At 30.9% G+C, this 15,791-nt stretch overlaps 3 non-coding genes across 3 annotated transcripts; all 3 read right to left on the bottom strand.

The window, feature by feature from the left end:
* Positions 1-10,685: 10,685 nt before the first annotated feature.
* On the bottom strand, positions 10,686-10,757 carry TRNAG-UCC (transfer RNA glycine (anticodon UCC)). Its single transcript has one exon. It is a non-coding gene; the product is annotated as a tRNA-Gly (tRNA).
* A 372-nt stretch (positions 10,758-11,129) lies between these two features.
* Positions 11,130-11,201, bottom strand: TRNAG-UCC (transfer RNA glycine (anticodon UCC)). Its single transcript has one exon. It is a non-coding gene; the product is annotated as a tRNA-Gly (tRNA).
* Positions 11,202-13,936: 2,735 nt separating this feature from the next.
* TRNAG-UCC (transfer RNA glycine (anticodon UCC)) lies at positions 13,937-14,008 on the bottom strand. The gene has a single exon. It is a non-coding gene; the product is annotated as a tRNA-Gly (tRNA).
* Positions 14,009-15,791: the final 1,783 nt, after the last annotated feature.

Below are 15,791 nucleotides of genomic sequence, written 5' to 3'. Positions count from 1 at the left end.
CAGTTCTTTAATACTAAAATCTAGGTTTAAAGCTAAACATTATTAGAAAATGTTCAGAGGAAGGCCAAATGAATTTAAATGTACTTTATGCTATGATCACATCACAAAAGCACATCTTCACATTTCTGCGCACTCACTGTCACGTGCACTTAAAAGAATGGAATCTGTTGATAAACTGAGCCAAAAGTTAAATTTTTTTGTTGTTTCTGGAGATTCTGGCTACTTGCAACAACACCAAGAAGTTTTATGCACATTTTGCTTCTCAGTTGAAGATAAAAAAAGAGAATAGTTATTATGATTATAGCAACAACTGACGTTTATGCGACACGTGCAAACAAAAGATGAAACATTAACTTCAATCTTCTAATTTTATTTCAATCAGACATTGACGTATTTCAGGAGCGTGTGAATGAAACGAGGAAAAGAAGAGATAAAAGTTTAACATTATTAAAAAAAACTTTAAACGTTAATAAATTATATTCATTAACTATCGTGTGAATAAATTATATTGATTAAATATTGGATTAATAAAAACTTTACAACTTTGATCCAAAATGCTGAATTCAGGGTATTTATGTAGCATTTTTTGCATGAAGTAAAGACAAACAATTTAACCATTTCATTCACATTCCCAACTATCCGTCAATACAGATAATTGATTTATGGACTTGTATTTTTACTTTCAGTATTATAAATCTCAAGTCATGTATGGCTGAAGCATCGAAATCATTTACTAAACCTTCAAGTTAAGATGCGATGTTTTTCACTGATATAACTTAACAAATTTCTTCAAAAACCAAACAATGAAAAAGACGGCTGTGTCGGCCTGGAGTCGAACCCACGTCAACTCCTGTGTAGGCAACTGCGCTAACCGTTATACCACCGACGCGACGAACCGATAGCACGTTTCCTTAGTTATGGAGATGAAAATTTTGTCACTGATTGTTCGTAACAGTTCATCTTCATTTGGACATTGACGGTGAAAACATATTTAAGTGGCCCACCAGCGGCCGAGCGTAAAGTCGCTGAACACTGGTAGTTCGTTCCAAGGCTCGAATCCCGCGAATGGGCTGGCTGCATGGGTGTTTTCGTGGTTTTTTCCATGTGTAACGTGTATACGAGCCAGTTTCCCTTAGAAAGTCCTCCACGAAGGCATCTCTCCCTTTAGGCAGATAGCTCTAGTGTGCTTTGTCATAATTAAATACACCAATACACCATATTTAAGTGTAACTTTAAAGAAAAAGAATTAACATGAAAGTTCCATTTCAGTGCACTTCATAATGCATCGTACATTTACGTTATGAAGTGAACTAGGTAGAAAAATAGAAAATGTATATAAAGTATTTCAAATAAAATTATATTGAAATACACTGAATCGTTTAACTATAAAGTAAATTTCTCATAAAGTTATGATTACCTTTCAATCAGAATATGTTGAATTAATTCTGAGGAATTACTTGAAGAACCTGCTTTAGAAATTAATTGATATTTAGTGCTTAGTGTATTTAACACTAAACGTTTCTTGTATTTTATTTGCATATTCCGAGGGCTCGCCAGGAGCCGACCGGTAAAGTCGCTGAACACTGATAGTCCGACCTGGGTTTGATTGTAACGTGAATACGAGTCCGCTTCTCTTAGAAAGTGATAAAGTTTGCATCTGTGGAGAGGAATCACGAGCTGTAGATGCTCATTAATTAATCGGGTTGTTTTCTTATTAATTTTCAGTTGTGAAAAAAGTTGTTTCCATACAAATGCATCACATACAAAGCGATTATTCTGAGTGCAAAATTTCCTAACTGAGCGGATTTATCTTTTGACAAATACGAATAAAAATTAATCAAATTTGTCTTTATGTCTTTGAATAATATAGAGTGGTCATAGAAAACCTTCTCGGGTAATATGAACCCCCTAGCTGCATATTCGTTCAAACAATCGAAATGAAATTTCAGATATTGTTATTTGAAAGTATGCCCTTGAGGTTGTGTTGAGTTAAAGCAATACAGCTACTCTCACGGTTATTATTACAGTAAAAAAATATTCGAAATAGTCCAGTGATCACATTTTACTCGGACAAATTGATCAGCGTATTGAGAAGGAAAAAATACAATAAATTGCGTTGGAACGATACGCGTGCAACAAAAACTGCAGTCGTAAAACATTTACAAAGGAGATCATTGTAAAGGATGAATGACAATGCAAGAAAGAAGAAAAAACGTTTTCAGTATGTACAACATTTCAAGGTAGTCATTTTTTGTAATTTCGCAGTTTCGAAGCTACCGATATGTACGTATGTGTGTATGTATATATGGAAGTATGTACGTTCTGTACATTGAGGAAAAATGGCGGCACCGAGAACAGCTTAATTTTAAAGACACATAGTAATTCACCTGAACAAGTGCATATCAAAGTTGGAATTTTCAATTTCGAATTTCTTTTTTATTTATTTCACATAATTATAGATGTTGACACGCTGTGTATATATTATTAAATTTATAAAACATATCAGGTAATGCCCAATAATGTTACGTTTTACGCATTTTCTTATTTTATTTACTATGCGTTTCCTTTATTTCGTATTTATGTGAATTTAATGAATTTTTTATTAAAAGATTCAAAACCATGCATTGCCATTCAGCGAATTGTAAGATTTTTTTCATATTTATTTATGGACTGTCCGTTCTCTACTTCAGAAGTTAAGAGTGTTATTAAAAATCTCAAGAAGAACAAATCACCTGGGCTTGACTCTCTTTCTAATGAAATTGTACAGCACTTTCATGCGGTGGATAGCACATTTCTACACAGACGTTTCAACCTTTGTTTACAATTAGCAGCTTTTCCAGCAGGAAGAGGGCTCGGGTTGTTTTAATTCCTAAAACTTTAGATACAAGAACCCCTTATCTTGATAATATTAGATGCATTAGTCTTTTGCCTACTTTGGGAAAATGTCTTGAAACTCTCTTCATTAACCGAATAAATGGTATATGAGACAGAAATGCTTTTATAATGATTCTCAGTTCGGATTTACTCCTCGGAAGTCCGCTGAAGATACCATTATTCGCCTTTGTAATATCTTGCAGTGTGCAAAGAAAATGAAGTATACTACACTTCTTATTTTCCTGGATTTCAAAGGAGCTTTTGATAATGCTTGGTGGCCATCTATCTTAAAAATTTTAAAAGATGCCGGTATACCACATAATATCTATAACCTTCTTAAAAGCTTCTTGAACGAGAGGACCGCTGAGCTTCAGCTTGGGAACGAAGCTAAGGTTTATTCTCTAGAAAAAGGCTGTCCTCAAGGCTCTGTATCCGGACCTACTCTTTGGAACATAATCATCAATGCCATCTCGACGGTTGTTTAAAAATTGCTTTTGCAGACGACTTACTATTAATTTTCCAAGGAAGGATTTGGAATAATATTTTTTGAGAGCACAAGAAGTTCTATATTTTGTCTTCAGTTGGGCGATTTCTCAAAAACTCACTTTCAATCCTTCAAAACGTAAGGCTATGCTTGTTCCCAGTACGTTTGATGAACAAAATATTGCTCCTTTGATATAATTCTCCGTTGGAATTTGTATAAAATGTTAAGTATCTTGGTGTCATTCTTGACGAAAAATTAAGAAACTCATGTATAAGCAGTGCATTGTACCTTTCATTTCGTACGGCTGTCGTTATTGGGGACATGTTCTTGACAAGAAGGTTAACAAAAGAAATTTAAGAAAGATTCAACGGAGGGTTATAGGACCTTAAGCTATGAGGCTACTTTTGTTCTTGCAGGAGTTCCGCCTATTGATTTTGAAATTGCATATAAGAATATTATTTTCGAGTCATTGGCAACTGATGCTTTGGAAGACTATATTAATGGAATTGTCTCCTTCACTGATCTTCCTCATCCCGCTACTTTAGAACCCATAAATTTTTGAGATTATAAAGAGACTGCTGAAATAAGTTTTCATATGGTTTTCTTTACAGATGGCAGCAAGATGAACAACAAGGTTGGCCTTGAATTTGTTCTTTTTGAAGGCCATTCCGAGGTTTGTTTTTTTAGACACCGTATACGGAATGAATGCACTGTTTTTCAAGCAGAACTTCTGTGCATTTATTGCCGTCAAATGGATCCAGGATAATGGGACAGCATCCTCAAAGTATCTTATTTGTTCTGATTCTATTTCTTCTCTTCAATTTTTGAACAGTATTACCAGCTGCGACAAATTAGTTATCGAAACCCTAGTAACTGTTAGTTCACTTAGAATTAGAGGTATTGATATCTGCTTTGCTTATGTGCGTGCTCATCATGGTTTCTACGGAAATGAAAGAGCTGATTTCTTAGCTAAAGATGCCTTAAATTTATCCATTGATATCAACATTAGCATTCCAAAGAGTTATTGGAAGTTCTTTCATTATAAAAAGCTTTTAGCTATGTGGAATGAGGAATACATTTCATCTTGTAATGCTGAAGTCACCAAAAAGTTTCTTCCTTCTATTTACCATAGACTGAATTCCGAGTCTTTCCTCTCGTTAAATTTTTAAGTGTCTCAGTTTTTATCTGGTCACGGTAAATTTGGAAGTTACCTGTTTCGTTTTAATCTGCGATCAAACAATTTATGTGAATGTTCAATAAGAGTTCCTCAGGATGTGGAACATTTGATTTTCTCATGTCCTACATTTGATGGCCCTAGATTACGCTTACAGAACGATTTGAAAATGTTCGGAGGGACTTGGCCAGTGAACTTATCTCTTTTCGTGAAGTCCAGACTGCTGTTCTCTGCTTTTGTTCGCTTTATTTATGCATGTAATTTTTAATGTTTTAGTTAACTTACTTCTGTAAGCCCCGTGTTGTACATATGTGGTGCACGGGAAGTCTGTATGTTCTCAAAGAAAACAAAATAGAAGAATTCAACAGTTTATGAGCCATTGCTCGAAATAAAACACTTTTATTTTCCATGCATTCATGTATTGCCATTCAGAGAAGCATAAGACCTTTAATTTTTCTTTTGAATTTTATCAATCTGTTACTGATTAACAAACTAAGCAATATAAAATTATCAGTATCCATTTTATTGCCCTAAGCGCAGTTGTTCATCCCTGATATTATTAATTAATGTTTACTGGACCTGTGAAATGACATTAGATAAAAATTTATTATAATCAATATTTATATTTTCTCTTTTAGAATAACTAGTTTGGGCGGCTGTCCGAGCAAGCGGCTAGGATATAAAAAAAGATTGAAAGCTCAACAATTTTACGTCATATACAAAGCAGACTGTGTTGGAGGAAATGAACAATATACCAAAAATATGAGATGATGTTAATAAATAATTCCGAAACGATGCGGACGCAATTTAAATTTCATAAATTTTAATAAATGGGAAACTATTTTAAAACCCTCGTCGTGGATAGTTTAAACACGAGATTTAATGGAAGTCTATGAGCCTTTAATGTAGCGTTCATTCACAGGCAATTGGAAGTTTTCTCAATTTAATTGAAAATAATTTCCTCTAAAGGCCAGAATGTGATAATTTATATTTTTATTATTCTTAATATATGGAATACAAAGAAGTGTAAGAAAAAATTAGAAATCCTTTTTTTCTGCGTAATTATAAACATTTATTTAATCACCTATATGAATGACAGGCAAATAAAATCATAAGTGAAATTCTAGGACAGCATTATGTAATTTCTTCTCCATTTAAAACTCATTATTTTGAGATTCATTTGGTTATTTTGAACTACTTTCTGTATAAAACAGAATCATATTTACTGCTGTTTTAAGAGAAAAATAACCTAGCGATTTAAAAAAAAATGCAAAACACAGTTACATTTATCTTTTAAATTTTACTAGAATTTAAAATTCTCAAGTCACTGAATTATAAAGTTCAAAAGCTGCGGAATTTCTTGTCTCCTAATACAAATTTGGACTCATGAATTTTATAGGAAAATAAAATTATTTATCAAAAACCAAGCTTAACTACAGATAAGAACATTTTATTTATTTAAAATTGAGCAGAAAAAAAAAAAAAAAAACAACTGCGTCGGCCGGGAGTCGAACCCGAGTCAACTGCTTGGAATGCAGCTATGCTAACCGTTATACCACCGACGCTTCAACAGATAAGCACATCTTTACCTTTTTCAAGATCAAATCTATGTCACTGACCGCTCGCAACAATTCATCCTCACCAGAGCTCGACAGTGAAACCAAGTTCACATGAGATTTAAAATCACAGAACGTATCTATGTACATTTCAAAATTATTGCTAAGATTGAACTTACTCCGTGGTCATTTTAAATGAAACAGTTTTTACTAGTAATGCTCGATTCTCTAGCGAATCAAATAATGCTTAAAATTAAAATGCCCAACCAAGGTGACTGTGATCCGTAAAATGTTCAATCCTAGTTTTTAATACCCAATAATGTGTCTCGAATAATTTTTTTTTATGTGGTAATATTAAATGATAATTCGTGTTGACCACATAGAGAGAACTCAATTTTTTTGACTGTTCAAAGTTGACATTTTGTAGGGCAAACACAATGAGCTAATTTTTGTTTTTCATTACTCAATGATCTCTCTCCGATTGTTTTTGATTATTCCTATTTTCGAAAATATTACTTGTAAACGTAAACTTTGATCAGCTGAATGCACTTGTATTAGTTTGAAATTGAAATGTCGATTTATTTCACTTTCTTAAGTACATCAGAATTTTTTATTATTTATTATTTTATATATAATTTTTAAATTTTTAAATACAACCATTTTATGTTTGTAATATTTTTGTAATTTAAACTGCTGTCGAAGTTATATTTATATTTCGGTACTTCAGAATGACAATTTTTGCCTGTTAACAGTTAGTGTACACGTTGTGAATGAAAATGTCAGAACAGAAAAATGTTAAACAAAAATTTGTAACACCTTTTACAATTCCAAGCAATAACAGTTTCTTCATATGATGCTATCCAGAGGAAATCCTTTATTTGCTTTCATTAATTTACTTCCCAGATATAAACAGTACAGGGAATATAAAAGTAAAGCGTGGAAACATTTGTAAACGGGAACCCTAACTAGCTGAAAACGTCCAGGGCACACACATTCCACCTTTTCTACTGTAGCGTATGAAATTAAGCGAGATGAACGGACTCATTGAACTTTAGTTCTTGATTTTCAGTATAATTCTTTGAAATTATTGAACAGTTCCTATCCCAGAGATAATTCTTTTATTTTACTCAAAAGTTTTACAATTAAAAGCTTTTATTTAGTTTACTTAGGGTGTTTCATTGTAGGTGGAATTTTGTCTTCAACTTTTAGCATATCTCCTGATGAGCTATCGAATTCAGATTTTATACACTTATTGTTTCTCGATGACAATGCAATGAGATTTTTTTTTCAAAATTCAATTTCGTTTTTTAATTTAATGTTTAAACGGTTTTTACATATCTTCGTTATCTTCGTTCGAACAAACTAAACACATCAGAAATTTGCCGTTTGCATCATCCAATAGAGCAGAAAAAATCTTTTTAATAAAATTCGTGTGAAAATTGTAACTTAATTTCTTAATGTTCTGCGAATTGTTGGAAACTGCTAGATTTTTAGATTATTTGAGGTTTATGATATTAAAATTCAATATCCGAAAATTTATCGGATAAATGTTTTGACAGTTTCACAAATTATAAGATAAACATTTTGGCTCTCTTTTTAATTAAGATATATAAAAAAATATTAATTGAGCAATTTTCTGCATTTAATAAAAATATGTGCAATTTAAAAAATTGAGCAATTTCTGCATTTTTTAAAAAATCTGAAGCAGACGAAAAAAAAGTTTAGGTTCGGAAAAATAGCTTTTGCGTTTGCCATCTTGTCGCACTTAACGACGAATGAAAGATTCTCGTTTTTCCATTTTAGCTTCAAGCACAATGCTTATTATAACATCGTTATTGTATCCTAATTTCCGAAATTTCATAATTCTCTTTTAATTTGTTGCTTGCTTTTTAATAATAAAAGAATTTCCTTACTGATAAAGTGTAACTGAGAATTTAAAAAAAGAAAGTAAAATGCAATTAAAAATATATTTGTTAAATAAAGTTTTTATTTACTATGTATATGATAATAATGCTCTAAAAGAGAAATGTAATTTATCATATAGTTTAGTATGAATAATAGATTTAATAATTATATTTACAGAATTCATTTATAATTTTATATCGCTAATAATAACGCCAGACACTTAACTAGAGATATCTATAAATTTAATAACTTTGCCAAATATATAAGCCATTATATTTTTTAATTTATCATGGGAGCTCCATGCTTTTATTATTCGCGTTATAAAATTGTAAAAGAATTATTTAATCTGTTATTCCCATTAAACTATATGATAAATTATTTTGCTCTTTTTATTGCATTAATTAGTATGCTTTTTAAATAAAAGCTTAAAATAAAAAAATTCTTAATTATATTTAATCTTTTTTTAATATCTCGTGCAACATAGTATTTTACTTATTAGACGTAAAACACTTGAATCAGGGTCTAGTCAGAAATTACAGCAATCAAACGTATTACTGTACTGACTTGATACAGAGTTAGATTATTTAAAATAATAAATACAATAAATTGTTGAATTGTGTTATTAATGGACGGGTATTTCAGTAGAACTGATTATAGCTTTACACATTTGAGTCTTTGATGCTACATATTCATTTCAAAATAGAAACTGAGATTTTATTAAATTTTAAATTGTGAGATGCATGAAACGAAAGATGAAAGGACGGTAAAATGTTTCATGCATTTTTCACTGAATTAAAGATTTCAGATGTAATTGTTTTGTGTATTTCCTTATAACTTGATTGAGTAGATTTACCTGAAAATTCTACATAAACATTCATGTCCATTAAAATTAACAAAGCATATTAAAAGCGATCTTCTTAACTATATATATATATATATATATATATATATACTTCGAAAGTAATCAATGAAAAATACAAGATAGTATAAAAAGTACATGAAGTCTTGCAATACTAATCAAACATCTATTTTCTAATTACTATCGATTCTTTTATGAAACTCCAAAAATATCTTATAGGCTTTCGATATTTAATCTGAAATAGTAGATTAAATTTTAAACCAAATTTTAACATTTATTATTCTATGGCAAATGAATCCTATAATCAGGACCTACTATTTGGTTCAAATTTTCAAAAATCTGATAATAGAGATAGTGATTCAAATACTATTCTCTGTTACCTATATTATCTTTTCTTTGAAAACTACGAATACCGAGTCACATATAGCTGGAATATAAAATACCCTTTAACTCTTTTTCATTGCAATAACTAGTTAATTTTATCCACAAATGCATTCACAAAGGAAAGAAAAAAAAAGGAGCCGGATCTGGGTCAACTAATTGGAATCCAGCTACTCTAACCGTTATACCACCGATGCTTCTTCCAAGGAAATCTTTATAACTATGAAGATAAAAACCGCACCACTAACCGTACGTAACTGTTCATCCACATTGCGGGATCCAAGGTGAAAACATATTCAGGCGTAACTAAACGAACAATATGCAAGTTTCATTTAAATGCATTTTATGATGTATAGTACATTCATCTTATATTTAGGACTGAAATGGTTATGAACTGCATATAATACACTTCAGATCAAATTTTAATGACGTTCAATTTAAATGGAAAGAAATTTTCTGGTTTAGTTTCAAAATTAAGTATCTCATAGACTGAAGTCTTTTTTTAGCCCAAAAGAGCGTTGGCTCAGAAGGGCTTTTAGTCTGGAAACGGGATTTTACGTTGAATGACTGTAAAATGCTAAATCATTTTTCAAAATGTTGCCTCCAAATATTATTGCTCTGTAGTATTTTTAAAGAAATTAAATAAAGAAGAATGTGCATGAATGTATGTTTGTTTCTCGCATTGTAAAAAAATGACGGTAGCTAGAGCCATCAAATTCTGAATAACGTAATCCTCCACTTGAACATGGGCACCTAAAAGCCCTAATTTTAATTTTTGAATTTCGAATTCTTTTATTATCCTTTGCACATTCGGTAAAACTTTAATAAATTTTCCATTAAAAAACTCAGTGATTTCTAAGCGAGCATTGGCAACATTGTACAACCCAAAAAAACGTTTTTAGCTTCAGCTTGCAAGACTATCTATCGGAAATTCTGAAAATATGCTGCTTTTAAATATTTTGTGATTTTGCAGTTTAATTGAATTTTATATGGTTTAAGTCCAAAGAACATGCCATTTAATAAATAAAGGTAACACACAAAACGTTAAAAAATGCCCATTTGTGTGTAATATAAAATCTGAAATTTTTTAAAGATTTCCTTTAATTTTTTTTCCATTTAAAACTCATTTTTTAAAAAATATTTTAGTCTCTTCATTATTTTGAATTACGTTGTATATTAAATAGAATCATATTTACTGCTATAATAAGAAAAATGATAGAGAGATTTAAAAAAAAAATTATGTAACACAATTATTTTTATCATTTTAATTTTACTAGAATTCAGAATTCTTAAATCACTGAATTATAAAATTCAAAAGCTGAGGATATTAATTGTCTCCGAATATAAATTTGGACTCATAATGCTGTAGCAAAATTAAATTATCTATCAAAAACCAAACTTAGCTGCAGGTAAGAACATTTTATTTATTTAAATTGAACAAAAATGCACCATTGCGTCGGCCGGGAGTCGAACCCGGGTCAACTGCTTGGAAGGCAGCTATGCTAACCGTTATACCACCGACGCTTCGAGAGATAAATGCATCTTTACCTTTTTCAAGATCAAAACTGTGTCACTGATCGGTCTACTCTACGCCGGGTACACCGGTGAAAAAAGGTTTAGACACGGCTCTGCAAGCAAATATATACGGTTTTAATTTTTAGTATAATTAAAGTTAAATTTATACTAAAGTTTAGTTTTCTCTCTCTCTGTCTCTTTTTTTTTCTTTCCAGCGTGTAGCAGAATATAAAACATCAGCAAACATATTTTTAAAATATTATAATTACATTATTTGAAATATTATAATTAAAATTAGTAAGATAAAATTATTTATCAAAAACCAAGCTTAACTGCAGGTAAGAACATTTTATTTATATAAACCAAGCAAAAACGTAGCCTTGCGTCGGCCGGGAGTCGAACCCGGGTCAACTGCTTGGAAGGCAGCTATGCTAACCGTTATACCACCGACGCTTCGCAAGCAGAGAACATCTATACCTTTTTCAAGATCAAAATTGTGTCATTGACCGCTCGCAACAGTTCATCCTCATCCAGAGCTCGACAGTGAAAGGAAGTTCACATGCGATACAGCGCGTGGCAATGCATATTTCAAAATTATTGCTAAGATTGAACTCACTCCGAGGCAATTTTAAATGAAACAATTTTTACTAGTAAAGCTCGATTCTTAAATGAATCAAATAATGCTTAAAATTAAAATGATCAACCAACGTGTCTGTGGTCTATACAACGTTCAACCGTAGTTTTTAATACCCAATGATCTGTTTGGGATTTTTTTTTTTTTTTTTTTCCGCCGAGCGTTGTCGAGGGCACATTGACAACTAACCTTTTTTAACTGCTCAAAGTTTATGTTTTGTCGGGCACATACAAGGAGCTAAAATTTTTTTACTGCTCTAATTGTTTTCGATTACTCTCTATTTCGATAGTTTAGCATGAAACGTAAACAATGATCAGCGAAATTGAAAGTGTCTGTAGTGGATTAAAATAGAAGTGTCATTTTAGTCTTATTTTTTAAGCAGACATGCATATTTTTAAATATAATATTTCTAAGTTTGTAAAGATTTTTGTAATTTAAACTGGCATAAAATTTCGTTCTTAAACCTGAGTGTTTATCAAATATGTTTTCATAATTCTTGCTGAGGAAGATGATGATTTAATGGAGTTCTGGAAAACGTTCACTGTTTGAATGCCATAATACGAAGTAGTAAGCGATTCGTCGAAATTAAAACCAATAACACTGGTTCAATCGTGAAGAAATATAATTCCTAATGTAGAAATCGAAGATTTATCTAACATTTTGAACATTTATCTTAACATTTTGAACAGTTTATATATATAAAATCCCAACAGGAGAATTTTTGAGATCGATTTTAAAAAAATGGCAAATCGCGATTCCCAAGAATTGTTTCCGTTGCATTTCCTAAATCCCAATTCTAGAATCCTGTCGATTGAAAGAAAAACTATTTGATAGAATATGGAAATAAAAATTTTCTTCTTTATCCTGAATGTTTATCAGATATGTTCTCATAACTTTTGTTGAGGAAGATAATGATTTAATGAGTTCCAGAGAAAGTTGATTGTTTTGGATGCCATATACGGAGTGGCAAACTTTATTTTCGACCAAGCTAGTTCTATTTTGGAAAAAGATTATTCCTAATATAGAAATCGAATATTTATCTATTTGTGAAGAAGGTGAGGACAAAAAGTTGAAAATGTAAAACACTTCGAAAATGTGAATCGAGAAAATATTAGGAATGGTTCAATGGCGATTCTACAGAGCCGGGCTTTCAATGTTTGAGAGATGCGAATATCGTTTCAAACATCACAAAAACAGAAGAGGAAGAGAATGATACTGAAAATACAAGCGAAGAAGATACTGATAATCACATCAGCCTCAGACAGCAAGGACTTCGGAAACTCTATTGGACTTCTTCGATCAAAGGTGATTCGAATACAATGGTGAACGAAAAATCCGCAAAAAAAATCGACAACTATATAAATGCTCTCAAAACGCGGAGTAAAATTAATGATTCTTTTCAAAGAAATAAACGCCCATAATATGTATGAAAACTCATACTTTGTTTTATATGTATTTTCAGTTATCCCTGACCATCTTTCCCTGCTAGGCGGGATAATCGGGAAACCTCTGTATTCTAATTCCTGGATTGAGGATAATTTTCGCGAAAAAAATTAATAGCACTCTATAAATCTTGTGTATTGCATTCTGAGACGGTTAGAAGTTCTCAAAGTAATGTGAATATAATTTCCCCTAAAGACCAGCAGGGCACATGAAAATTAATACTTTACGAATTATGACTTTATTTAATAAATAAAATGAGCCTGCAAAACTTTCATAATAAAAAGAGAAAAAAAAAATGTAATCCATCTTAGTAAGAAAATTGAACACTAATATGATGAACTGGCAAAAGAATGAAAAATATAGAAAAATATTTTTTCATGTCAACATCGGACGCTGTATCGGGAATTCTTAACAGATGCTGTTATGCTGCTTTTGAAATTTTTGTAATTTTTCTGTTGAATTGTTCATGGCGTAAATGCGAAGAAAGCAATGCTTAATAATAAAGTTAAAATGGCAAAAAGAAATGGATTAGTAGGAAGGAGTTTAGCCACTGACTGGTAGAGTGCTAGCTCAGCGAGGGAGTGAAAAAAACTTTAAACAACGGTTTGGGGCGGATCAGATTCCTTATTTTAATTTTTCTCATTACTGGCATGATTTTTATGCTTGTATAACTTACATTTCGTCAATGTACAATTTTTAATTTTTTTATTTAAAACTCATTTAAAAAAATATTTTGATAGCTTTTGATTATTTTGAATTACTCAAATATTAACACACACGGCGTTAAATGTGTAATTACGTAAATACATGCAATTAAACGTTAGTACTTTGTATATTAAATAGAGTCATATTTACTGCTGTCATAAAAGAAAAGGATATAACGATTTTTTTAAAATTGTAAAAATACACATTTATCATTTTAATTTTACAGGAATTCAGAATTCTCAAGTCATTGAATTATAAAATTGAAAAGTGGAGGATATTTGTTGTCTTCGAATATAAATTTCTACTCATAAGTGCTATTGGAAAATAAAATTATATATTAAAAATCAAGCTTAGCTAAGAACATTTTATTCATAGTATTTATCAAAATTGAGCAAAAATATACAACTGCGTCGGCCGGGAGTCGAACCCGGGTCAACTGCTTGGAAGGCAGCTATGCTAACCGTTATACCACCGACGCTTCGAGAGACAGTCTCATCTTTACCTTTTTCAAGATCAAAACTATGTCACTGACCGCTCGCAGGAGTTCATCCTCCTCCGAGCTCGACAGAAAAAGCAACTTCTCATGCGAATGTATATTTCAGTATTCTTGGTAAGACTGAACTTTCTCTGAGGTAATTTTAAATAAATTAATGGTGTCAATACTGATGTTAATTCTCGTCGAACATACAGAGAGAACTAATCTTTTTTGACTGTTCAAAGTTAACGTTTTGTTGAGCACACAAGAGCTAAAATGTTTTGACTGCTAAATGATCTCTCTCTGAATGTTTTTGATTACTGACATTTTCGAAAATATTACATGTAAAAGTAAACATTGATCAGCTGAGTGGTATGTAATAGTTTAAAATAAAGCTTCAATTTATTTTAATTTTTTTAAGTAGACATGCATATTTTTAAATAGAATCTCTTTTATGTCTATAATATTTCTTGTAATTTAAACTACTGTCAAAGTTACATTAATTCTTTAGCAGTTTAGAATGGAAATAATAATAACAGAAAGACAAATAAGAAAATATGAAATAAAATGTATTATTGAAGTTGTTTTTTCAAGTATTTATTTTCAGTAAGTAAAGAAGATCCTAACTATTATTTTTGAAACACCGCCAGCAGCAGCTATGTGTCCATACCACATAAATATTTTTAATTTCGCCACTTCGCCTATCTTTTTATACCGCCATTTTCTTCTCTTCACCTTTCTCGGTGCTGATGTCACTGCTAACACTAGAATAATAACTAGAGTAAGCAATTCTTTCTCTAAAACTAGCACATCTGATAATATCTTAAAACTAACATCAAAACAATTATCAGAACGCAGATCGTAATCATAACGCTTACAACACCCTATGGATCGCATTATTAGAATGTTAAAATTCACAGGTTTAAATATATAAAAATAGCATGTTAACGTTTTTCCAAAATAAAAATAGTAAAATTTATAATTCCATTTTAAAACTGCTTTTGAAATCACTGCCCTAAGAAATCTACAAATTTAATTGCATTCCCAAATCTATAACTCATTATCTTTTAAAATTTTCTGTTAATTTAATTGCATCGTTACATGTAGTAGGCATTATCTTTTTTAATTTATCATTCCCCACGCTATCATTATTTGCGATATAAAATTGTACAGGAATTCTGTAAAAGAATTATTTAGTGCGTCTTTTTAATGCACTAATTATCATATGCCTTTTAAATAAAAGTTAATTATATAAAATTACTTAATTTAATTATATTTAATTTCTTATTTCTTGTGCAACATAGTATTTTTCGTATTTGTCATAAAAAAGTAGAATCAGAGTCCGATGAGAAATTTGAGAAATCAGAAAGAATTACTTCTTTTTACTAAAGAGATAAAATGCTGAATTAGATTGTTTAAAATAAATAAAACAGTTGTTGATTGTTGATTTGTGTTTAAATGTACATATCTTTCAGTAGCACTGATTAAAGTTTCGTATATTTTAGCCATGATACTATATCTTCTCTTCAAAATAAAAACTGAAAGTTTATTAAATTTTAAATTGTGAGATGCGTGAAACGAAAGATGGAATATGGCTTATTTCTCCCCTAAAGAAAGACCAGTAGGGCACGTGATAAGTAATACTAGCGGGCTGCGGCCAGAACAAAATTTATAATTTCTGTGTACGACTGAAAAGAAAATGTATAAAAACATTTCAGTATGAATAAATCAGTTCATTCTTTCCAAGCAACAACCAAGTCTCAAATAATTTTTTGTTGTCAAACCA

The sequence above is a fragment of the Stegodyphus dumicola genome, chromosome 1 (genome assembly GCF_044657685.1).
Source record: "Stegodyphus dumicola isolate Sdum_Otavi_A_Nest chromosome 1, ASM4465768v1".
Taxonomy (NCBI): domain Eukaryota; kingdom Metazoa; phylum Arthropoda; class Arachnida; order Araneae; family Eresidae; genus Stegodyphus; species Stegodyphus dumicola.
The sequence above is the reverse complement of the archived record's forward strand: the minus strand, read 5'-3'. Positions and strand labels throughout refer to the sequence as shown.